This window comes from Eptatretus burgeri, chromosome 4, assembly GCF_056783735.1.
Source record: "Eptatretus burgeri isolate ZD-2024b chromosome 4, Ebu_testis_v1, whole genome shotgun sequence".
NCBI lineage: Eukaryota > Metazoa > Chordata > Myxini > Myxiniformes > Myxinidae > Eptatretus > Eptatretus burgeri.
The window spans coordinates 137,308,808-137,321,605 of NC_140964.1; the positions used below are offsets into that span (position 1 = coordinate 137,308,808).

Here is a 12,798-nt window from a genome sequence, read left to right on the forward strand (position 1 = left end):
TGAAGGAGGTTATATTTTCAGCCCTCTCTGCCTATTTGTTTGTTTCTCTTTGTTACTTGCAAAATCGAAGATTTTTAAAGTATATTGGTCAGTCGATTTTGTTATTCTGTCTGAATGTCTGACTATTAACGTACAGATCACAATTTCAAATGGATCTTCACGAAAGTTCATCACATGGAAGAGTTTGTCATCAGGAGGAAGCCTGTTGTTTTTGAAGTCAAAAGGTCAACAGAGGCCAAAGGTCAACATCTCAGGTGAGACTTCTAAAATCCTCAATTTTCATCTGATTGACTTGGAATTTCAAGAGGAGATGCATATTTGGTCATTCAATTCAACCACCAATTATTTTTGAGGTCAAATTTGTTTAATTTATTTTTCAAGTGTCGTGATCTGCACAACGTCTTCTTCTTGATTGTTTGATATCTCAAAAAGTTGGGGACGGACACGGATGGAATTTGCTGGGCCGGTTATGTGTGTGACACGGACAAACTCATTCGATTTTGGTGAAGATCCGGATCCAGATCGGCCAACAGCCAGCCAGTTCAACAAATTCTGCAATTCACAGAGATGTGGTCCACAGATAACCTTTTTCAAATGTTTGCGAAAACTGCATTAGACGTCAATGTATTTTGGGATGAAATGGACTCTGTTCGGGATGACATCCACAAGAAATAACTGCCTGAGGTCGTATATTAACAAGTGAGCAATCCAGCATACCCATTCACGCACATAAGTTTCACACCGCTGCACTTGCATTCTTATGTATCATCAGCGGAGAGTCAACTCATAAATGCACTTTTAAATTTTGCGATCCACTTGCAGTGCATATTTTGCCAAACGCACAGAAAGAGAGTGAGTTTTTCATTTAATTGTTCATTGTTCTTTTACATTCTCCAGCCACAGGAAATAAATACGGTATAAACAGAGTAAAATGCTTACTACCCTTTGTGGCTTCCGCAGAATTTGCCAATCTTCATGACTTTCCGAAAGGTTCACCCTGATTGATAAAAATGATTTCTCCACCAACATCCAGAGGCGCCTGCTTTGAAATATAAAAGGATGTGCAACACAGTTCTTAAAACAAGGGAATTATTGCCTTGCTGACAATATACTGTTACGAATTTGGAATTCAATTGCACACAACATACAGGTTCCCTTCGTCAGCCATGTCGATAAGTGCATGTTCCCTGGATGGCTCACCTTTCATTGTTTAAATGTTCAGAGATCGATTGGATGCGCTGCGGATCAATTTAATCGTTAGGGAACGAAACAATGGAGACGTCCCTCCCCCTCTTCTGCAAAGAGGAAGAAGAACCCTGCTATCCCGTGACGTCAACAACTCCCTCCCACCTGTGGTTGAGCGGGGGAGGATCACGAGGGCATGAGTCACGCCAGGTGCGGGGGAGGGGTGCAAAGGATAAGGAGGAGATCTTTTCTTTGTTCGTGTGGGAGTCCCGTGGCAGAGTTCGTGAAGAGTCCCGTTCTGAGTCCCGTGTGCAGAGTTCGTGTGCCAAGTCCCGTGGGAGGAGTCAGCTTTTTGCTTCGGAGAGAGCAGTCGTTCAGCAGGCCATCGGGTCCTGCTTGGCTTGCTTGGCTTGAGGCCTTCGGAAGCTTTTTGCTTCGGCTGGCTCAGTGAGCTTCGGCTGCTGCTTTGTTTTGGAAGGAACTTGAGCCGGTTGTTCGGCTCGAGCTGCGAGTGGAGGCTTCTTCCTCTTCTTCCTCTCCTTCCTCTTCTTCTTGGTTCGTGGAGCTTTTTGTTCTCCATTTTATTTCCTGGTTTGGTGCGACGCATCGGCCTCTTCTTGGGTTGGATCCTCGGGGACGCGACGATCGACAGAAAGGATCGGCGCCTCGTCTCACCGGCACGTGTTGAGAAGTGCGGGAAGATTCGCGGGAGCTCGGGAAGGATCACGGCGATTGGATCCAGCTCGCTCTCGCTAGAGCCCGGTCCGGACAAGTTGAAGACCACACGAGGTGGAAAGGTTTGAGTCTAGCTCTGAGTTTCAGCTCACCTGTCCTCCGAGCTGGAGCTGTGATTAAAGGCCTCAGCCACCATTTCGTGTGTGTGTGTGTGTGTGTGTGTGTGTGTGTGTGTGTGTGTGTGTGTGTGTGTGTGTGTGTACGTGTGTCCGTGGGTCCATCTAATAAATTGGAACTGCTGTTAAGTGTAAATGACTGCATAATAAGTAGACGGTTGTAGTTCTTTTGTTGCTTGTATAATTGCATACGTGTTTTGCCTTATTTAATTGCATACGTGTTTCATTATAATAAATGTCCTTGTGTGAATGTAAACCTGCTCGTTGCGTCCATTCCCTCATTGACTGAAGATTTCGTGTGTTGGCAGTTTGAAAGCCGTTGGTTTGCCGTAATAGGGGACATTTGGACCAACGGTTCTCGGCGATTTCGCCGCTCGGAATCGCGCACGGACAAGCTCGCCTCAGCGGTTTGTTCCGTACAAGTTCCGTCGAGGGTGGAATACCCTGGTAGTTGGATCACGTGGGTATTTAGGTAAATTGAAGATTGCCAATCGACCCTACCCCATGTGATCTGCTGATTGGCGTATTTCGGTTCTTGTACAAGGACCCGTCACTCGGAGTTATCCGGGCGGCGATCTCTATTCCGGGTGATTGGTCGGGCTAACTCGACTTGCGGCTCCGTTCAGAGCGGTCGGTTGGCGGCCGACCCCCCCGGCCAGTAACAATACCATTGTGAAGGGGATATTGTGTTCAGCCTCATGCAGGCACTCTGAAACACCACCATGGCAACAACGATGATTCAGACCCATCATATTGGCTTTCATAATAATAATAATACTAATGAGATGGGCCACTTTATAACTGCGAGCAGATACGACTTGGTTCCAAGTTGCCCTGCTTTGATGCAACCAACTTTGTCTTCAGGGTATGTTCGGTCTTCTACCAACGTATAAACGAAAAATCTCTTCTCTTGCCCGCCCTCTTCTCTTGACCGCTCTCTTCTCTGGCCCGCCTGCTCTTCTCTTTTCTTTTCTTCTCTTCTCTTCTCATCTGAGTCACTCTTTGGTCTTGGAGATGAGCGGTGGAACGGATCGGAAGAGAGTCCACGACCGAGTGGAAGAGCCCAACGCCAGACGTAGTCCAATTTGACAGTATAAACATTTGCACGAACAGATTTCTTTCCGCTCTTGGTGGTCTATCCTCTCGCACATTATTTTCTCTTTCCAAAACCTCCTGACCTACATCTTTACACCTTCCTCTTTGCCTTACACCTCATCTACCAATCATCACACTTCCTCTGACCACACACAGTTGACACCTCAGTTTTCCTCCCTCCTCCCCCTCCTCATTGACTGGGAAGTGTGGGGCCGTTGGCCACGCCAGCAACAAAAAGAGGTCCTCAACACCTCAAGCTTTTCCTTCTCTCTCTTTGCTTTCTAATTTCCTAGAGTAGGTGTTTGATGATGGCTGTTAGGTTCGCATAATTAAGATTGTAGAAGTTTCGATTGATTTAGATCTGCGCGATGTCTTCTCTTTTGTTATACGCCCAATATATATATATATATATATATATATATATATATATATATATATATATATATATATATATATATATATATATATATATATATATGGGCGTATTATTTATAATTGCATTTATTTTTCCGCACCTGATCAATCCTTGCTTTCCGCTGCTGTACAGACTGCTTTTATTATTCCACATGCCTTTCCTCACCCTTGCTTTACAAATAAATTGCTTATATTGTGATTGTACCCATTTCATCCTGTCTTTTCATCCACTGGTCCAGTTGGTCCATGTAGCTTTACCCCACAAAATTTGCTCTTGTTCGCTGGTGCGCACTCGCAGCTCCACTCGGTTCCACCTGATACGTTGCGTAAACCAGAGTCCGCATCCCAGACATGAGACCCCCCCACCCCCCACTCTTGGTGCGGCCGTCCACACGTAAGGTACCACGCAAAGTTGTGTAACACTGCGGATTGGCAGCACCAATCGGCACTCATGGTTGCTCAGCAACCCACTGGAGTGCCGAGTTACCTGTGTTCGGTGGCCTCGGGACCTGGTGTTTGGGAGGTACTCGAGCGCTTCCCCTCGTGGAGAAACTCGAACCCTAGATCCATAACAATGTCGTTGCACAGACAATCCTAAATAATTTTCTTCATGTTTGGATAAAGCGTTGTACTTGTCGAATTTTAACATCATAATGAAGGGACTGATGATGTCATGGTTAACAGCCCTTATTCCTCATGCGGTGGACTTGATAATGAGTTGCTTCAATTTTTTCCATCGAACAGTTTTGGAGATATCGAGAGCCAAAAATTTTTTTGTTTTTCCAAAATGCAAACCGCATCAAGTTCCCAGTGACGTCATAATTATTCATAAAAAATTCAACATGAGTAGAATATGGCGAAGATTTCGTAACATTCGGAGCAACGGTTGCCGAGCAAACGAACATAAAAGCGAATAAACCTGCGAAAAGATTCTGGGAAAACAGATAACAATGGGATAACGCTGAGTTCGATGAGAGCACCCCTCTTCCTCTCTTTCTCATTATCATGCAACTTCAAGATTCATCCGAACAGTTAATGACTGGTGTCTTGCTCCGTCGTACAGGCAAATTCACAGCACGACACGAGAATGGCGAAGCCATTTTGTCATCCCGAGAGTAGAGCAAAACCGAGATCCTCCGTCTCAGCCACGTTCCTCTCACAACTGTCCTCTTCGACAACTGTCCTCACCGTTCTCCTGCTCCAAACCTCACTGTCCTTCGACTGGCTCTCTGACGTCACATCCATTAATCATCCCCTCCAGGGATGTGGTTTCGCCTGCCGTACAGTGATGTACCCCCTGGAGGTGGGGCTTTCTGCCTGCTTCGATGTGTGCATCGATTGTTGTTTCAAGGACGTGATCTCTCCTGTTTCACCGATCTTGAAATCGAAAAACATCGGAAAAGGTCAGAGGGGGCAATTTTTCCTGGGAGAAATTATCCTCAATCCCGACTTAATCAACACAGCACCACCTCTCGTTTGGTGACATGTAACACTTCAACTCACAGTTTCCACACTTAATTGACATCGAAATGTCTCCAATACAAACACGGACCAAGCAACTCCATACAATCCTTATTTTGCCATGAAATTCCTCCATTTACCTCCACAACCATAACATAATTCTCACGTGTGACAAGATGATCCGGTCAAGTGTGAACATTGCAAACAGATCATTGTATCCGGACATGGTACTCAAAGACAAAAATGAAAAACGTCATTGTTGATCGAGGTCTCGGTTCCCAATAACTTCGGATGAAATTCTTTCGAAAATGGGAAAATTACGAAATACCAGGATCTAAAAAAAGAGGTCAAGAGGATAATGGAAATTGAAGAAAGCTGAAATTGTGCAGGTGATAGTTGGAGCCACAGGAATGACGAAGAAAACCCTGAGTGAGCATTTAAAAATCATTCCTTGGAGTTGGGGAATTTTAGCAAATTGTATTGACCAGCTGTGAAAAAATTGCTTTCCAAAAAATTTCTTCACTGACTTATTCATCTCGGTGTCTACTGACATCTATCAATTAGTGCAAACTCAAATCCTTATGGAAAATTCTGGGGAAGCAATCAAAGTTCGGGTGCTCAGAGGGCCTGCGTGAAAAAATCGGAAAAATTAACTTTTTCCAATATTGACTTGTGGGATGTCTAACTAGTGTTTTTTTGGGTGCTGAATTGATTCCAACCATTATTTTTGAGAAAAAAACACTTCTTGATCATATAAAATGTATTTTATTGACATTTTTAACAGAACTGTGATCAATGGAAATGTTGCTTCATCAGCTTTTACAACTTCATTCATCAAACTCCCCAGTATCTTCCTCACTCCTCTTGTCATCGAGCTGGTTTATGTTCAGGCAAGAGTTACCATGACAGATGCCGCAAGCAGAAATACACTTGACTCCTTGCTTTTTACAGCAATACCTGGGTGAGCTGAAGTCCCCCGTCCAGTTGCAGCTGGCAAACGTCAGGAGGAAGTCTGGTGCAATGGGGTCTGTAGAAGGGACTGCTGCATATCCTTGCTCAGTGAGTTGCCATCCATAGTCCCGGGCATCCAACGATGGACTTTGCAGCATCAGCCAGTCTCTAGTCTGGAGGTAATCTCGGAGAGAGTGCTGTGCTGCAGCTCCTGTTGTCGGAGGGGGGGGGGGGGTGTTTCTCAAGTTTTAGGCTCCCAGTCGCAGCTTGCTGAAGATGTCGAATCTCAAGTCTTCCAAGTCTTTGGAGGATTTCCCATGGAACATGAGCATGAAAAGTTCACAGCCTGCTTTAATGATATTACCTTTCTCAGCTCGGATGTCCATAAACACGTCCATTGCCCTCTTTGCTTCATCAGTCTTGCAGAGCTTGCTTAGCAAAGTTGGTTTGTTTAACCCAAAAATTGCAGACACTGTATCGCAGCCAGAGAAGCTGTGCAAGAAGATGCGATACCTCCGGTAAATCTCTGGGAGGGCCTCCCGGATCGTTCTGACATCATAAGATGTTTCTTTGGCTGTCGAGAGGAAGACTGGATGGTCTGCAACATGATGAATCGGCATAACCAGGACATCTGTGTCCACAGCCCTCACCTCCGCAGGGGACTCTCTTCCCTCATCTTGAGCTGCACGGACGATGGAGGTGTCGGCATCATCGGAGCATTGCTGTACACTGATTCCATTGCTAGTAAATGTCTCAGCAAGGAGCAGAACGAGCTGGGCTTTGTTGTTCTTGTTATTGAAGAACTTTTCTCTTGCAATGATGATTTTGAGATCCAGACGAATCTGAATGTCACAGCATGCATTCTTTGTTCGTCTCAAGTGGTCATGGTCCTTTGTGGAGCTGCCATATCTGTCAAAGACCACCATTATCCGGAGGCAATGGCTCCCCATGGACTTCACAAACCGGAGGTAGCTCTCGGCAACATCCTTCCAAGTGAGGTTAGCTTCCCACTTGAGATTGTTCAGGAGCCAACCATCATCAACCACAAGGCTTGTGCAGGGGGGTTGTTCGACAGGTGCCAAACATGCCTTCAGGGACCTTGCTTGGGCAGCCTTGTCTGGCTTTCGCAACTTTTGATTTTTGTCAAACAGAGACATCGGTTTTGGCGTCAACTCAAAGCGCAGAGCTTCTTCGGTCTTGACTTCACGCTCACTGATGACAATAAGGCGGTTGGATAGCTTCAGTGAGTCAATGACCAGCTTCTCGCCATTGACTTTGGGTCCAGATCTGAGGCTTGCAAGTGATTTGACCTTGTGTTTGGTTACCATTGCATCCACAACAGTTTTCCCATCCATCTTAGCCTGAATGGCTCTGCCAACTTCTTCTGCTTGATCAGCATTGACCTGGGCTTCGGGAGTGCTGCTGGACCCAGTTGAGAAGGACACCAGAGTCTTCTTGTCCCGTGTGGCATCGAAAAGGTTGACTTCCTCCAACCACCCAACTATTGTGTTGACAGCATCGTTATCTCTCTTCATTTGGGCTCTTTTAACGTCGGTGTGGACAGGTACCCCACATTTGACCATACTTCTTTCGAGCTCTTGGTGAATGAAAGAGAAGTGGTTCAGAGTCTGAACCCAAGACTTATCAGAAGACTCATTCCAAAAGCGGCCTCTGTTTAGACCACCGGAGGATTTTGCCTCACGCATGAGTGTGGTTTCTATCGTGATGTCGGTCCATGTGCCGGACATAAATAAGACCTTTTTTTTGTAAACAACAGACAGGACATGAAATTTTGACACAAAGCAGACAGAACACACATACAGTGATGTTTTTAACATTAATAGGTCCACTCTACGTTGAATATATTCAACTTCTATTGAGTCCGGTACACAATAATTTTAGAGCTAAAAGCTCTGAGCTAACGTCAGCGAACACAGAGAATTCTACTGAGCATGAGCGCAAGTATAACCAACAATATAGCAGTAGTTTCAAAATGTATGCTGGTTTCAGCACAATTTGAACAATCTGAATAAATTGAGCCAAATTACCACAAAACACAGTCTGGGATATCTAAAAATGTATCATATCAATATTTTACGGCCAGGGATTCATTTTTCCTCAAATCTAATGGTTGGAATCAATTCAGCACCCCAAAAAACCCCAAGTTAGACATCCCACAAGTCAATATTGGCAAACGTTACTTTTTCCGATTTTTTCCGCGCAGGCCCTCTGAGCACCCGACTTTGATTGGCTCTCCAGAATTTTCCACAAGGATTTGGGTTTTCACTAATTGATAGGTGTTTGTAGACACTGAGATGAATACGTTGGTGAAGAAATTTTTTGGTAAGCAATTTTTTCACAGATGGTCAATACAATTTGCTAAAATTCCCTAACTACATAGAGCTCTCCAGCATATCTCTGGAAAAACTCAAGATTCCAATAGTGAGTAAAGACGCTGATATTCTCGATCCTGGGGGTCCTTGTCAGCGTTGTCAGAAACGTCAGAGTCGGATGAAGATGTTGAGGTGCCTGAGTTGTCTGAGTCTCCGATGAGTCAGTCAATGATAGCTCCTCAACTTATACTTTCTTTTCTAAATGAAACCTATAGACAGCGAAAAGTGCTTATCAAAGATACATTTCCTGATTTAGTTGCATTCCTCCAAACTGCGAAAAAATAATAACAAAGCCCATTGATTTCCCATTAAAAAAGTCAGTTTCACCGTCTTCGGAAATTCATCACGAAAGCAGGTCTTGGAATTTCGCAACAGTCGATAAAGCCTTTTGATAAAGAATGAAGAAAATCACTTTTGGCACTTTAAACATAAATGGTGGAGGTGCAAGTCACAATCGCCAAGGTCAAGTGCAAAGCTTATTTAAATGCAAAAAAATAGACATACTTTTATTGCAAGAGACACATATCACTCAGAATGTGGAGTATTCATGATTGGTGTCGCCTTTTTGGGGGGGAGTGTTATTTTAGTAACCTGTCTTCTCTTTCGGCAGGTCTTGCTTTTATACTTAGACCAGGGCTAACACCCGAGTCATGTGTCTTCCTGGGGATTGTAAAAGGCCGATTCATTTCTCTTGAACTCGTCATTAACAATTTTCATTTTACAGCATTTAATGTGTATGCACCTTGTGAGAGTGCAGAACGAAGAGCTTTCTTTGCTTCTGTGATCTACTACTTCCAGAAAGTTGATCCAAATCACTGTGTCTGCATTGGGGGTGATTTTAACTGCACATTTGATCCCAAGATAGACAGGAACACAGCAGAACCCCATCTGGAATCTTGTATTGATTTATCGCTTTCCTTCTCTTACGTTGGATTACTAGATATATGGAGGGAATTTTACCCTCATGAACTTCAGTTAACATGGAGCTGTATTACTGGAGGAAGAGTTTCCTTTGCGAGACTTGACCGATGGTATATAAATTCTCGTTTTCGAAATATTGTGGTCTCTCCAGATTTTTTTCCATCAATATTCTCAGACCATCATTGAGTAACCATGGGGTTTTCTTTTCCTCAGTCAACACGTAAAAGTGCACATTGGAAATTTAATACGAGTCCTCGAGAAGATGGGCTATTCGAAGAAGCCTTCAAAGTGTTCTGGGTGAATCAAATCCAAAGGAAACCCTCATAATCTACAGTAAATTTATGGTGGGACAATACAAAAACCCATATTCACGTATTTTGTCAGCAATTTAGAGCAAATGTCACAAACGTTAAGAATGTAACAATGAATTGCTTTGAAGCTGACATTTTACAACTCGAAGGGAAACTGGTTGAATATAATAATGCAAGTCACTATCAGATATTACGAGAAAAGAAGATTCAACTACGGGAGTTAATCCAAGAGAAAGCAGCAGGATTGCTACTCAGACTAAGGGTCAGGAACTTAAAGGATTTTGATACCCCCAGTAATGCTTTCTTTCGTTTGGACTCTATTAGTAAATCGCCCAAGAATATTTCTTTTGTTTTTGACTCCAACGGAACTGTTATAGCAAATCCCAAGGATGTAAAGTTGTGTGTGAAAGATTTTTTCTCCAAATTGTTTCCAAAACGAATTGTTTTTGATAAAATGATGAGACAGTTAACCTCTCGCCTTCCCTCCATAACTGAGCCTCATTACCTGGAGTTGGACGCACCGATTAAGGCCCTGTCACACCTTGACGATTTCGCCAGCATATGCCTGACGTATGAAAAATTTGGCTAAAACGCTGGCACACGTCGAATTAGTTATGGATAAGTTTGTATCCGTTAAGAGTACGCTGGCCTTCGTCGTAGTACGCCGAGCTGTTAGACAAATTTTCCATGCTTGGAATTTTTCGACGTATGCCAGTGTATGACTCGCACGTTCCGCATAACGCTGGCCATAAGTTGTAGGCACGTTACACGATCGTTGACACACGTCAACACACGATACTTTTAAGTTCCTCTTAAGTCGAAACATGTCGAGGTAATGTTTAGCGTCAGTGTTCCAGACTCCATGGTTTTTTTTTTCTTTTCTTCGGTATGACGGTGATGTTGACACTTCGATTTCTAGTGGGGTTATAATATAATATTATTAATAGGCTGCCGCTCAACGATTTAAATCATAACCGCACTAGAAATCGAAGTGTCAACATCACCGTCATACCGAAGAAAAGAAAAAAAAAAACCATGGAGTCTGGAACACTGATGCTAAACATTACCTCGACGTGTTTCGACTTATGAGTAATGTACAAGTAACGTGTGTCATTGATCGCGTAACGTGCCTACAACTTATGGCTGGCATATGCGGAACGGGTGTCATACGCCGAGTACGTCGAGAAATTTTCAACATGCTGAAAATTTCTCGACGTACTCGGCGTATGACGACGTATCCCAGCGTACTATGACGTATGCCAGCATGCTCTTAACGTATACAAAACTTACCCAAAACGTATTCGACGTGTGCCAGCTTGGTTCGGCAAATTTTTCATACGTCGGCATACCCTGACTAAAACGTCAAGGTGTGACAGCGGCTTCACACTTCGATGTCAAGTGCGGCTATGATTTGAATCGTCGAGCCGCAGCCGAAGAATAGCCTACGCCACGTGATCGTCGGCGATACGCTGCCGCGCTATGCATAAGTTAGACTATCGTTGGGCATAGGTTGTGAACGCCGACAACACGCTGAGCATTCGTTGCTATAAGTTATCTATATGTGATTGAAACGGTCTGTGTACATTACTAATACGTTATGCATACGTCCAACACGTTATTATACGCCCAAAACTAAAAAAAAACATCAATAGTTCAGCGTACGCCAGTGTTTTACATACATTTTGAGACCTTGCCATACGCAGGCTAAAACGTCAAGGTGTGACAGCCCCTTTACGCTTGAGGAATTAACCCAAGCTCGAAATGGAATGGACTCTGGAAGGGCCCCTGGAATTGATGGCCTGCCAGGTGAATTTTACATCAAATTTTGGGGCCTGTTCGGCCCAGAACTGATGCATGTCCTGGAATCATCTGTCACATGGAGAGCTACCTCTATGCTTGAGAAGAGTGGTGATGTCTCTCCTTCGAAAGTCTGGTGACTTAAGACAGGTGAAGAATTGGAGGCCTGTTTCTTTGCTGTGTACCAACTACAAAATATTTTCAAAAGTTTTGTCAAATCGATTCAAAAAAGTAATCAGCAATCTGGTTCACCCTGATCAAAGTTATTGCATCCCTGGCAGATCAATATACGATAATATATTTTTTATTCGAGATTTGAGAGATGGTAATTGTGTACAGAATGATTTTGGTATATTTTTCATTGATTTAGAAAAGGCTTTTGACAGCATCGATCATGGTTTCTTGCATCAAGTGTTGGAAGTGTGTGGATTGTTGGTTAATTTCAGGAAATATATTGTTTTATAAAAAATAACATTTTCAGCCGAGTTAAGATGAACAATGAGCTTTGTTCTCCCATACATAACAGGTTCAAAGGGGGGTTTGGCAAGGTTGCCCAGTCTCTGGTTGACTTTTTACCCTTGTGATGGAATCACTTCTAATGTTACTGAGGAAGCATCTTTCTGGAGTAGTAATATCCCCTGAGTACACTTCAATTGTCTTCTCAGCGTATGCTGATGATGTCTCAGTTATTGTTAAGGATGACGAGAATACTGCTGCTCTTATCAAGTGCTTAGATTCTTTTCGTTTTGCTTCTTCTTTGAAGTGCAACTGCGAAAAAAGCAAAGCATTATGGGTTCCCTTCATGAACAACAATCTATCTGGAATGGCACCAGCCCCGCTAGTACACCTTCCTGCAAAACTATAGTGGGTGGATGACGGCGTTCAGTATCTTGGGGTGTTTCTTGGGTCTACACATTATGGAAAAAAAAAACTGGGACGGTGTTGTTGAACGTGTCAAGAGAAGACTGAGCAGGTGGAGAAGAGCTCTGCCCCTTCTTTCAGAAGGCCGAGTTCTGGTAATTAATAATTTGGTTGCCTCCTCATTATGGCACAGGTTTGTCTGCCTGCAGCCACTGGAAGACTTGTTGAAGGAAGTGCAAAGGCAACTCTTGGACTTCTTCTGGGGCGGCCATCACTGGTTATGACCAAATGTTGTATGCCAACCATTGGCCGAGGGTGGCCAGGGTATGGTCAACATCAAGAGCCGTATACTGTAATGGCCTTTCGGTTGTGCTCAGTACAAAGACTGATGTCGGACGAACAACTACCAAGTCATCTCTTGGCTGCTCAGATTTTGCGGCATGCAGGTGGGCTTGGATATGGCCGTGAATGCTTCCTGATCCTGCTTCAACACGTTGACTTTTCTCCGCTCCCAGTTTTCTATCAGAGTATGTTGAATGCCTGGCAAAGCATCTCAGT

At 43.8% G+C, this 12,798-nt stretch overlaps 1 protein-coding gene and 1 pseudogene across 1 annotated transcript in view; one reads left to right on the plus strand and one right to left on the minus strand.

The window, feature by feature from the left end:
- LOC147029204 (uncharacterized) overlaps window positions 1-12,798 on the plus strand; it is an 87,908-nt gene that overhangs the window by 21,983 nt on the left and 53,127 nt on the right. The gene's annotated exons all lie outside the window — the stretch shown is intronic.
- Window positions 5,766-7,696, minus strand: LOC147029205 (uncharacterized; annotated as a pseudogene).